Source organism: Octopus sinensis, linkage group LG15 (genome assembly GCF_006345805.1).
Source record: "Octopus sinensis linkage group LG15, ASM634580v1, whole genome shotgun sequence".
NCBI classification, from domain to species: domain Eukaryota; kingdom Metazoa; phylum Mollusca; class Cephalopoda; order Octopoda; family Octopodidae; genus Octopus; species Octopus sinensis.
The window spans coordinates 53,799,978-53,811,974 of record NC_043011.1 but is presented as its reverse complement, the minus strand read 5'-3'; the positions used below and the strand labels follow the sequence as shown (position 1 = coordinate 53,811,974).

Here is an 11,997-nt window from a genome sequence, read left to right as displayed (position 1 = left end):
GTACTTTATTTATCGACCCCGAAAGGATGAAAGGCAAAGTTGACCTCGGCGGAATTTGAACTCAGAACATAACGACAGACGAAATACGGCTACGCATTTCGTCCGGCGTGCTAACCATTCTGCCAGCTCGCCGCCTCCCATACGGCCATATATTGTGATAAACTAAATCTACCAACATTATTATTAATCACCGAGCCCCAGAAACAGCTGTCGGACTTATAACACCTGTCTTTCACACCTTTAATTTTCTCTGTCATTTGTACTCTGCATAAGTTGGACCTATCAATATAAATATCTATATATATCATCATCATCATCATCGTTTAACGTCCGTTCTCCATGCTAGCATGGGTTGGACAGTTCGATCGGGGATCTGGGAAGCCAGAAGGCTGCACCAGGCTCCGGTCTTATCTGGCAATGTTTCTACAGCTGGATGCCCTTCCTAACGCCAACCACTCCGAGAGTGTAGTGGGTGCTTTTTACGTGGTTAAAAATTCATCATATGAAAGACTCCACTTTTTGTGTTCTCTTGTTTTGCATTATCATCATCATCATCATCATCATCATCATCATCATCATCATCATCATCATCATCATCGTTTTACATCTGCTTTCCATGCTGGCATGGGTTGGATGGTTTGACTGAGGACTGGTGAACCAGAGGATGCACCAGGCTCATTCTGCTCTGGCAAAGTTTCCTCAGCTGGATACCCTTCCTAACACTAACCACACCGAGTGTGTAGTGGGTGCTTTTTACGTGCCATCGGCACAAGGGCCAATCAGGCAGTTCTGGCAACAACCACGCTCAAAAGGAGTTTTTACGTGCTACCTGCATGGGAACCAGTCTGGCGGCACTGGCAATGACCACGCTCAAATGTTGTTTTTCATGTGGCAGCAGCGTGCCAGTAAGGCAACACTGGCAACAATCATGTTCGAATGGTGCTTTTCATGTGTCACCAGCACGGGACCCAATATATGTACATGTAAGGCGGCAAGCTGGCAGAAATGTTAGCACGCCGGGCGAAATGTGTAGCCGTTACGTTCTGAGTTCAAATTCCGCCATGGTCGACTTTGCCTTTCATCCTTTCGGGGTCGATTAAATAAGTACCAGTTACGTACTGGGGTTGATATAATCAACTTAATCCGTTTGTCTGTCCTTGTTTGTCCCCTCTGTGTTTAGCCCCTTGTGGGTAGTAAAGAAATATATGTACATATTTTATATTTCATACCCAAACTGATGTATTTAATATGTTTGATGTATCTAATTTGTTTAACCCACATAAGTACCTCTATACCTGCTCAACTTGATCTCACTTATAGCCTTTCTTTACCTTGTCAACTGATCGGACTCTAAGTTTGAAGCTTTTGAGCACTACTAAATGTCTTCTATACGCAAAATCTCTGGATCTCATCTGTGATATACAAATATATATATGTCCCAGCATGGCCACAGCTCAAGAGATGAAACTGGAAAACATAAGAAACATAACAACATATATCCCATTCAAAATGTGACCTCGTGTGTACCGTTGGCGATTTTTTTTCCTCTGTCTTCCCTTCACTGGATCTTTCCTTCTCCTATGTTTCCGACGAAGAGCTCCGCTCGAAACGTTAAACCCTCCTTCTTCCCTTCTTTCCTGAGTGTCCAATAATACTTTATTTGTTCCACGTCCTCGCGTTGTTGTGTTTTTTTGTGCTTTCTTGTTTGGATTAACTATATATATTTATATATAATCAACTAATGAGGGTGAGAAAGTTGCATACTAATTTAATAGTACATCCATTTAACACTGAGTGGCTTAGTGCATATAAAACCCGGATTTCGATACATTTTATACATAAATATAAGAGAGCAACCACTATGTGGTCTACTCTAGCACTAAAAATAGATCCGCTGGGCTTTAGCCACATAAAAAATGTTTCCGATGCTGCTCTCTTATATTTATGTATAAAATGTATCGAAAGTTGACTAAAATGAGTAGTACCTGTATCTCAAAGGGTCAGCTTTGTCACATTGTGTGCCATGCCGAATCTCCTTGAAAACTATGTTAAGGGTATGTGTGTTTGTGGAGTGCTCAGCCACATGCACGTTAATTTCAGGAGCAGGCTGTTCCATTGATCAGATCAACTGGAAGCCTTGTCATCATAACTGACAGAGTGCCATTTATTATTATTATTGTTATTATTATTATTATTATTATATTATTATTATTATTATTATTATTATTATTATTATATATTTAAATATATATGTATATATATATATATAATTATATATATATATGTATATATGACATCACCAGAATATATATGTGTGCATGTGCATGTATGTGCATGCGTGTGTGTGTAGATACATACATATATGCATGCTCCTGTATGTGAGAGAGTGAGTGTACAATTGGATGTGTGTATACCAGTATTATTATTCATTATTTAGTTCAGGATTAATTCTTCTCTTAATTAATTACGTAGCTGCTAAGAGAGTTGGAGTTAAGTCAAAACCGAACCGAGAGCTCATTTCGCTAACTTCGCCACTAGCATTGATCATCAACACCACCACCGCCGCCGCCGACGTCAGCCCAAGCCGCATGCAACATTGAAACGACAACAACAACAACAACAAAAGCAAAAACAACAACAGCAACATGAATAACACAATGATTTAGTAAAAGCCTAATGATATAACCTCTCCTATTTGAATGAGATAGAAATGTCATTCTAACAAATCCCAGAATGCAATTTCTGAAAGCTGCAAAGCAATCTAGATAATTGAAGTGAGATGTAAGAAACACTTAACATTTGCATTAAAACAAAGAATACAAATAGCTTAATGGGAGGAAATTTCATTGTTCCACTGATACTAAACACTCAGATATTGAAAGTAACTCACTTTCTTTATGAGTATATGAGGATTAAGGTCTAAGTGAAGGTGTTATTATTTGGATAAGTGCCATAGTGACAAAGCGATGATGGATTAGCTTCTAGGTGTCACCATGACATGGCAAAACACACAGAGATGAAAACACCTCCCTCCAGGTGCTGCTTGATTCCTTTCTTTCGCGATTACCAATTTAAATGCATGTATCCGGACTTGTTGCGCTTCCGATGCATTTTTTTTTTTTTAATATTATTTCGATCTGAATCTCATTTTCTAAACCATAAATAATCTAACTATGGAAGACGTACAGTCGTTTAAATATATGGCATTTGTTTCGTAATACCCCCTGTTTGTGTATATAATTACACTGCCTGCATAAAAGTATTCAAATTACCCTGTTTATCTACCCTGAATACAACACTGGATAGCGTTAGATAAACCCAGATCGCTAACACAATTATATATATTCAGAGTATTGTCATCATCATCATCATCATCATCATCATCGTTGCTGTTATCATCAATATCATGAATGTTATCATCATAATCATCATCATAATTATCATTGACATCATTCTTGTTTTCATTGTCATCACTTATCCTCATCACTGTCGTTGTTGTCATCATCATTATAGTCAACATCATCATCATCGTCATCATCATCATCATCAGCATCGTTGTCTTTATTGCCTTTGTTGTTATGCAGGCCATCACTATCATCATCATCATTATCATTGTTGCCGTCCTCAATGTTGTTGTCATCATCCTCATCGTCCTTATCATCATCATCATCATTACCACATCATCATTATCACCATCACCATCATTGCCATCATCCTCATCTTCATTGTTATCATCATTGCAATCAACACCACCATCACCATTGCCGTCATCCCAGGTATCATCATCATCACCATCATCCTCACCATTGTCATCATTGTCTTCATTGTTATGCTTTTCATCACTATAATCATCATCATTATCATTATCACTGTCATCACGCTTATCATTGTTGTCATCATCATCATCATCATCATTGTCATGATCTTTACAGCTAGACGCCCTTCTTATTGCCATGAGGATACTCTTTCTGTCACCAAAGGGATGCTTTTCCTATCGCATGCAGATTCTCTTTCTATCATCATAAGGCTTGCCTTTCAATCCCTATGGGAATCCCCTTCTTACCATCAAGGGGATACCCTTTCTAAAGCTATGGGGATTTCCTTCCAATCACCATATTATAATTATTTTATAAAACAGTTTTTGTAAACAAACTTTGAAAGCATTGAATGTGTTTTGTATTTTACAGACAAAGAAAGTAAATTTCAGATGTTGTAAAGCTGTGAAAACAGCAGAAAGGTTGGGTATTTTATACCCTTATGCCCCTCACATACCTGCTGAGTACTTGCTTAATGGTAGAGTACTCAGCTGGTATCTGAGGGATGTGGGTTCTGAGTTCTGTAGCCATCTGCTGGCAAATTTTTCCATCTTATACCCAATCTTTTTTCTGTTTCCATGGCTACACTGCATTCAAAATATTTTCTTGTCTGTGAAATACTTTATAAAAGCCATGTCTGAATATGCTGTATAAATATGGTGAATGCATTCTGTTTCTACACCCATAGACTGCCACTAAATAGAATTTAATATACCCAGACTTTTAGCACGTGTATATATCTCTTATCTTTAATTTGTTTCAGGTATTTGTCTGTGGCCATGCTGGGGTACTACCTTGAAGAGTTTTAGTCAAACGAATCGACCCTAAGACTTATTTTATTTCTTTTAAGTTCAGTACTTATTCTATTGGTCTCTTTTTTTTTTGCTGAACCACTAAGTTACAGGGATGTAAACACACCAACACCGGTTGTCAAGTGGTGGTGGGGACAAACACAGACTAACACACACATATACATGAATATATATATGTAAATAGATACATATATATATATATATAAATGTATATACAATGGGCTTCTTTTTAGTTTCCATCTACCAAATCCACTTACAGGTTTTGGTCAGCCTGAGGTTATAGTAGAAGACACTTGCCCAAGGTACCATGCAATGGGACTGTACCCAGAATGACAAGATTAATATCTAGCTAGATTTATTTTATAAAACACCCTTTATCCTCCTCCTCCTCCTCCTCCTCCTCATCATCATCATCATCATCATCATCATCATCATCATCATCATTATCATTTAACATCCACTTGTCCATGTTTGCATAGGTCTGATGCAATTTGCTGATGCAGATTTTCTACGGTCAGCCACCCTTCCTATTGCTAACCCTCACTTGTTTCCGAGCAAGGTAATATTTTCCCATATCTAAACATGTTTTCGACGGAAGACTGAAACAAATAGGCGCAGGAGTGGCTGTGTGGTAAGTAGCTTGCTAACCAGCCACATGGTTCCGGGTTCAGTCCCACTGTGTGGTATCTTGGGCAAGTGTCTTCTACTATAACCCCGGGCCGACCAATGTCTTGTGAGTGGATTTGGTAGACGGAAACTGAAAGAAGCCTGTCGTATATATGTATATATATATATATGTGTGTGTATATGTTTGTGTGTCTGTCTTTGTCCCCCTAGCATTGCTTGACAACCGATGCTGGTGTGTTTACATCCCCGTCACTTAGCGGTTCGGCAAAAGAGACTGATAGAATAAGTACTGGGCTTACAAAGAATAAGTCCCGGAGTTGATTTGCTTGACTAAAGGCCGTGCTCCAGCATGGCCACAGTCAAATGACTAAAACAAGTAAAAGAGTAAAAGAGTAAAGAGTAAACAACCTCCCCTGTTTGATGGTGATGCTCATATTTAACTCAGTGGGGTTTGAACTCAGACTGTAAAGAGACAGAACAAATGGGGCAAGTTTTTTTTTTAATCTTTGTGTTGCTTTCGTTTTTTTCTAGCTTGCTGCTTTAATTGTCTTTGATTTAGACACAAGAACAATCAACACCATCAACCATCAATCTCCAGCACTTGAGTAGAACTTGACCTTGGAAAAAAAAATGTAAGGTAAAATTTAACTTGACAGGATTTGAACTCATAATGTAAGGTATTTCATCCACAGCTCTAAAACTTTGGCCAATAAATGATGATTATGATGACAACAACAACAACAACAACAATGACAGTGTCAATGACGATGACAATGATGACAACGAAGATGCTGATGATATGATGATGATGACAACGATGATTGTTTCAAAATTTTGACGCAAGGCCAGGATCAGCTTCGGGTACTGAAGGGACAAAGTGCTTTTCTCCATCATTTCCAGAGCTGTGACTGGAGACTGAGGTCAGCTACTTCTTTTGCTGCATCTGATGCTCTCTGACAGCTTTGTTTTCTTTTTATCTTTCCCAGTTCTTCAAGAGAAATCCCTTCAAAATGACCCTTATTTCTACAAGTATAACAACTAAGCTTTTTATCCTGAACTATAACTCTTATGAGGTAATATTTATCCCCACAGGGTGGCGAGCTTGTGGGGATAAGTTCTGTTAGCTCGCCACCTTGTGGCGAGCTAACAGAACCATTAGCATGCTGGGTAAAATACTTAATGGTATTTCATCCATCTAAGGCGGCGAGCTGGCAGAAACGTTAAGCACGCCGGGCGAAATGCTTAGCCGTATTTCGTCTGCCATTACGTTCTGAGTTCAAATTCCGCCGAGGTCGACTTTGCCTTTCATCCTTTCGGGGGTCAATTAAATAAGCACCAGTTACGCACTGGGGTCGATATAATCGACTTAATCCGTTTGTCTGTCCTTGTTTGTTCCCTTTGTGTTTAGCCCCTTGTGGGTAGTAAAGAAAGTGAGGTATTTCATCCATCTTCATGTTCTAAGTTCAAATTCCACTGAGGTTGACTTTGCCTTTCATTCTTTCGGGGTCAATAAAATAAGAACCAGTCAAGCACTGGGATTGATGTAATTGACTTACACCTCCCCCAAATTTCTGGCCTTGTACCAAAATCAGAAATCAATATTTATCCCCCACTTAAACACGAATGTTCTGTTAGAACAAACTATACTGTGGTAGATACCCTGAGAGAAACTCTCATATTGGGTTTTGGTGCATATAAGCACTCTTGCTTACATCACTAGTGGGGAGATAAATCCCCACCATCTCCACCACCAAGAACACCAGATCTCATGATTTCAACCTTCCTTGGTCTCATCAATGATGGTCACTCAACCACTTATATATCCCCTATAAGTCTCATGTCTTTCAGTTCTGCATCTACAACGGAGCACAACCCCAATAGTTTCTGAGGACCATTGGGATTTGTATGTCTACTTTGACACCTCCTTAGCACCTGACAGCCATTATCATCTCTGCTACTGGCCATTCTCCCATGCTATAATACAAACAAATGTGACAAAGACATAGGCGACAATATCATTGCCAATATGGTCAAGTATGTGTCTCACCACCCCTACCTGTTTTAGTAGTGTGTTTTCAAGTTCAAAATCGATATAGACAGTTCTGCAGGTTCTCCCTCACCCAAGATGATTCTTCTCCACACAACTAATAGGGCTTCTTGTAATTGTTCTGTATCTAAGGAGACAGAGATAGACATTTTTTTCCTTTGTTGTATGTAGTCATCAGGTAGAGAGGTACTTTTCTTCATAATGCATCTATCCCATATCAACTCTTTCTCCAGATGAAAGTTCATATTCAAATATTCTGTTATTTACAATGCAAGAAAATTAACAGAACTGTTTCTATTGGGTAAAGAATTTATATATGTATCAATGTTGTTGTTGTTGTTGCTGCTGACAGCATTCTCACCCAATGTAATCAAACTGTCATTTTCAGCTGTTGAAATATTGTTTCCTTTTGTGTGTGTGTGTGTGTGTGTGTGTGTGTGTGTGTGTGTGTGTGTGTGTGTGTGTGTGTGTGTGTGTGTGTTGTTCATTACTAATACTTTACTATGGAATGAAATTGCTTTTCCTTTTTGTTTGTTTTTTGCTTTTCAAACATGTTGTTTTATTCTTTGCCAATTTTCCTGTGGGTGGGAGCGTGGCTTGGAATTTTTGCTGCCCTTTTTCTGTGTGTAGACTGTGTGAAGAAGAAATAAAATGTCTAAAAAATAACAAAAGTTTGGGGATCTAACTTGAATGGGTAGACACCAAACATTCAGAAGATATCATTGTGAGAAAGGTCAAAAAACATTATTCCATATTCTTTATTGGTAGGATCATCATCATCATCATCATCATCATCATTATCATCTAATTTTTATTTGCTTCAGTCATTGGACTGCAGCCAAGCTGTGGCACCACCTTGAAGGGTTTTAGCCAAACAAGTCACCCCAGTACTTATTTTAAGTTTGGCACTTACCCTAGAGGTCTCTTTTGCTATACCATTAAGTTACAGGGATATAAACAAACCAACACTGGCTGTCAAACATGGAGGGAGAGGAACAGTCATACATATCATCATCATCATCATCATCCGTAGCAGCAGCAGCTGCATCTAGGATATTTTTAATGTAGTTGAGATATTTGTAGACAATCGATGACGAGAGAATTAACTGGCCTCCTCTCACAGAGATTTCTTGTAGGGTTTGACAATGGAGAAGCTCCTGTCCTGTCAAATCACTTGTTCTAAATTTCTAGGGTATTGTTGAACTGGAATACTCATCCAAACCATGGTAGGTAAAGTGAGGATTAGCTTTATTTCAGTTTAACCCTTTAGCATTTAGATTGCTCTGTCAAATGTAATGCTTATTTAGTCACATTGATATGAATTAGTTAAGCCTTACTTTGTAACTTTGAGATTTCAGTGATGTCATTATTTATTTTTAGAATGACATTGTAGGTTAAGTGTGAGAGGCCAGATCTGGCCAGTTTGAAGATAAAACAGATTATTTTGGCCAGATATGACCAGATTAAATGCTAAAGGGTTAAGCCTGCTATATCCAGCCCAAATATTCTACCTGTTTTATATACAAACCAGCCAGATTTGACCTCCCACACTTACCCTACAATGTCATTCTAAAAATAAACAATCACATTGACTAGTGACCAGGACCTTGACTAGTGACCAGGACCTTGACTAGTGACCGGGACCTCTGGAAATATGCTGTGCTTGAGAAGACTCAGCAAGTGCAAGTGGGACCATAACCTTGTGGCCTATGCCAGGGATGTAACCAGTCCACTTATGCGTGCCTTTCCTTCCTTGGACACTAAACTCTACTTGCGAAGACTTGTTGAGGCAAGTGAAATTGAAATCGAAATCAAATTCGATGACTGGCATCCATACTAGTGGAGCACCAAGAGAACCATACGAATGAGATCGGGACCAGAGCAACAAGCATGATCATTACCTGCATCGCTTTACTAGCACTTGGCACATGTAAAAACATTCAAACGAGGTCATTGCCAGTGCCACTGGACTGGCTACTGTGCAGGTGGCACATAAAAAGCACCATTTGAGCGTGACCGTTGCCAGTACAGCCTGACTGGCCCTCATGCCGGTGGCACGTAAAAGCACCCACTACACTCAGGGAGTGGTTGGCGTTAGGAAGGGCATCCAGCTGTAGAAACTCTGCCAGATCAGATTGGAGTCTGGTGCAGTCATCTGGTTCGCCAGACCTCAATCAAATCGTCCAACCCATGCTAGCATGGAAAGCGGACATTAAACGATGATGATGATGATGATGATGATGATGATGACATTATGGAAAACTCAAAGCTATGAGATAATGTATAATTAATTGAAAACAATATGAATAAGTAAACATTACCTTTGAAAAATTAATCTGAATGCCAGAGGGTTAAAGAAAGATTCTTACAGACATAGCAGCTGTGATAACAAATAGCCTCCAGATACCAGCACACACATATATATTGGATACTGAGTGAGCAATATGAAAGGGTACTCTGCACACACCTTGCATTTACACCCTTTCTAATTATGTGATGAAAGAACTATGATAAGAACGAATGGGTGGTAGATTATCTTTTCATCTTTGACCCTTTGGCTCACTTCAGTCATTTGAACTGTGGCCATGCTAGAGCACTACCTTGAAAGGTTTAGTTAAACAAATTGACCCCAGTTCTTACTTTTGAAGTCTGGCATTTATTCTATCCGTATCGTTCTACTGAACTGCTTGCTTAGTTATGAAAATGTAAAGAAACTCGCACTGGTTGTCAAGCTGTGGTGGGGAATGCACACAATGACAAAAAACACACTATGTGTATGTATGTATATGTATATATATCATCATCATCATCATCGTCATCATTGTTTAACGTCCGCTTTTCACGCTAGCATGGGTTGGACGATTTGACTGAGGAATGGCGAACCAGATGGCTGCACCAGGCTCCAATCTGATCTGACAGAGTTTCTATAGCTGGATGCCCTTTCTAATGCCAACCACTCCGAGAGTGTAGTGGGTGCTTTTACGTGCCACCAGCACGAGGGCCAGTCAGGTGGTACTGGCAATGGCCACGCTCAAATGGTGTTTTTTATGTGACACCTGCACAGGAGCCAGTCCAGCGGCACTGGCAATGACCTCGCTTGAATGTTTTTTGCACATTCCACTGGCACAAGTGCCAGTAAGGTGACGCTGGTAATGATCACGCTTGAATGGTACTTTTTACATGCAACCAGTACAGAAGCCAGTCAGCTGTTCTGGCAACGATCACACCCGGATGGTGCTATTAGTGCTCCACTTGCATGGATGCCAGAAGAATTAAGTGATATAGGTATCCACTTTATACACATCTCTGCCAAATAGGACTCTGGTTGAGCTTCAGGAATATAAATTTAAGGAGAGGAGAAAACAAATTCGAGGCCGATGTATATATTCATTGAATCCATATTAACGAAATTCTCCATGGTATACAAAGTACATACACAGATACATTCATCTATATGATATATAAAAAACTTATAAGAATTTATAAATACATACATATGCATGAAAATTTATAAATATACAAATTCATACACATATAAAAATTTATAAACACACAAAAATTCAGGAATATAAATATACAAAAAGTGTAAGTCCATAAATGTACTTGCAAAGTCCAAATGAAGAGGATGATAAAACGGATGTAAAATGATTGATAAGGAGTCTGGAACATATATAAAGTCTATGTATAAAGTCCTACAGCCATTTCGAAAAGATATAGGTTGGTATGGGCAAGCTAACTCCAACCATAGCAATACTCTATATTTCTCTCATCAGAGTTAATAGAATCACAAGGTTAAAATTTTGAAAGAAATGGTGGGTTAAATAATTTAATAAAAATCGTATGTTTGATCAAACCATTCTCTTTGGGCATATGATATTAAACACAATTTATAAATTCTTAGAAGTTTTTTATATATCATATAGATGAATGTATCTATGTATGTACTTAAATATATATATATATACACACATATATATATATATATATATATATATATATATATATATATATATATATAATATATATATGCATATATTCAAAGCTCTGATGAAGTTATAAAGCTATATATGAGTGCTTGATACTCAAGCACTCAACTATGAGTTCACTGCATCATATAGCGGAAACAGCAATAAGCTAATGGAGTTCATAAGATAATTGTTAATTAGTTTCTAATCTCTTTTCGTATTACTGCTCTATTCTTGACTAATGCCTTATTCTGAAACATACATATATTGAGTTCTACACCAGCTTTAAATTTTTAAAAGGTTTGATAAAAAAATAACAACTAATTAATCAATAATGTATTCACCCTTGTTGTTTACAACTTCTCTCCAGCATTAAACATGATTTTCAATACCTCGTTGGTAGAAATCACCCGATTTCGACTCGAAAAATTGATCCAACCATTAATATTGAACAAGACTTCACGCATAGCATTTGAAAGAGATCAAAAGAGGTGGAAATCCGTTGGTGCCAAATCAGGAGAGTATGGCAGGTGTGGCAGCACTTCCCAGCCATGCATTTGAATGGCTTCCTTAGTCATATTGGCGATATGAGGGCGGGCGTTGTCGTGCAGCAGAAGAACTCCATGCTGCCGATTAGGTCTTTTCTCTTGAATAGCCGTGTTGAGTCGTTCCATCTGTTGAACATAGAGTTCCACATTGACCGTTTGGTTCCGTTCAAGCAATTCGTAGTG

At 38.5% G+C, this 11,997-nt stretch overlaps 1 long non-coding RNA gene across 1 annotated transcript in view; it reads left to right on the top strand.

Annotated features, from left to right (window-relative positions):
* Positions 1-8,552: 8,552 nt before the first annotated feature.
* Positions 8,553-11,997, top strand: part of LOC118766433 — an 11,779-nt gene continuing 8,334 nt past the window's right edge. Inside the window, exons 1-2 of the long non-coding RNA XR_005002366.1 lie at positions 8,553-8,699; positions 11,787-11,796. This is a non-coding gene — a long non-coding RNA (uncharacterized LOC118766433). The remainder of the gene's footprint in view (positions 8,700-11,786; positions 11,797-11,997) is intronic.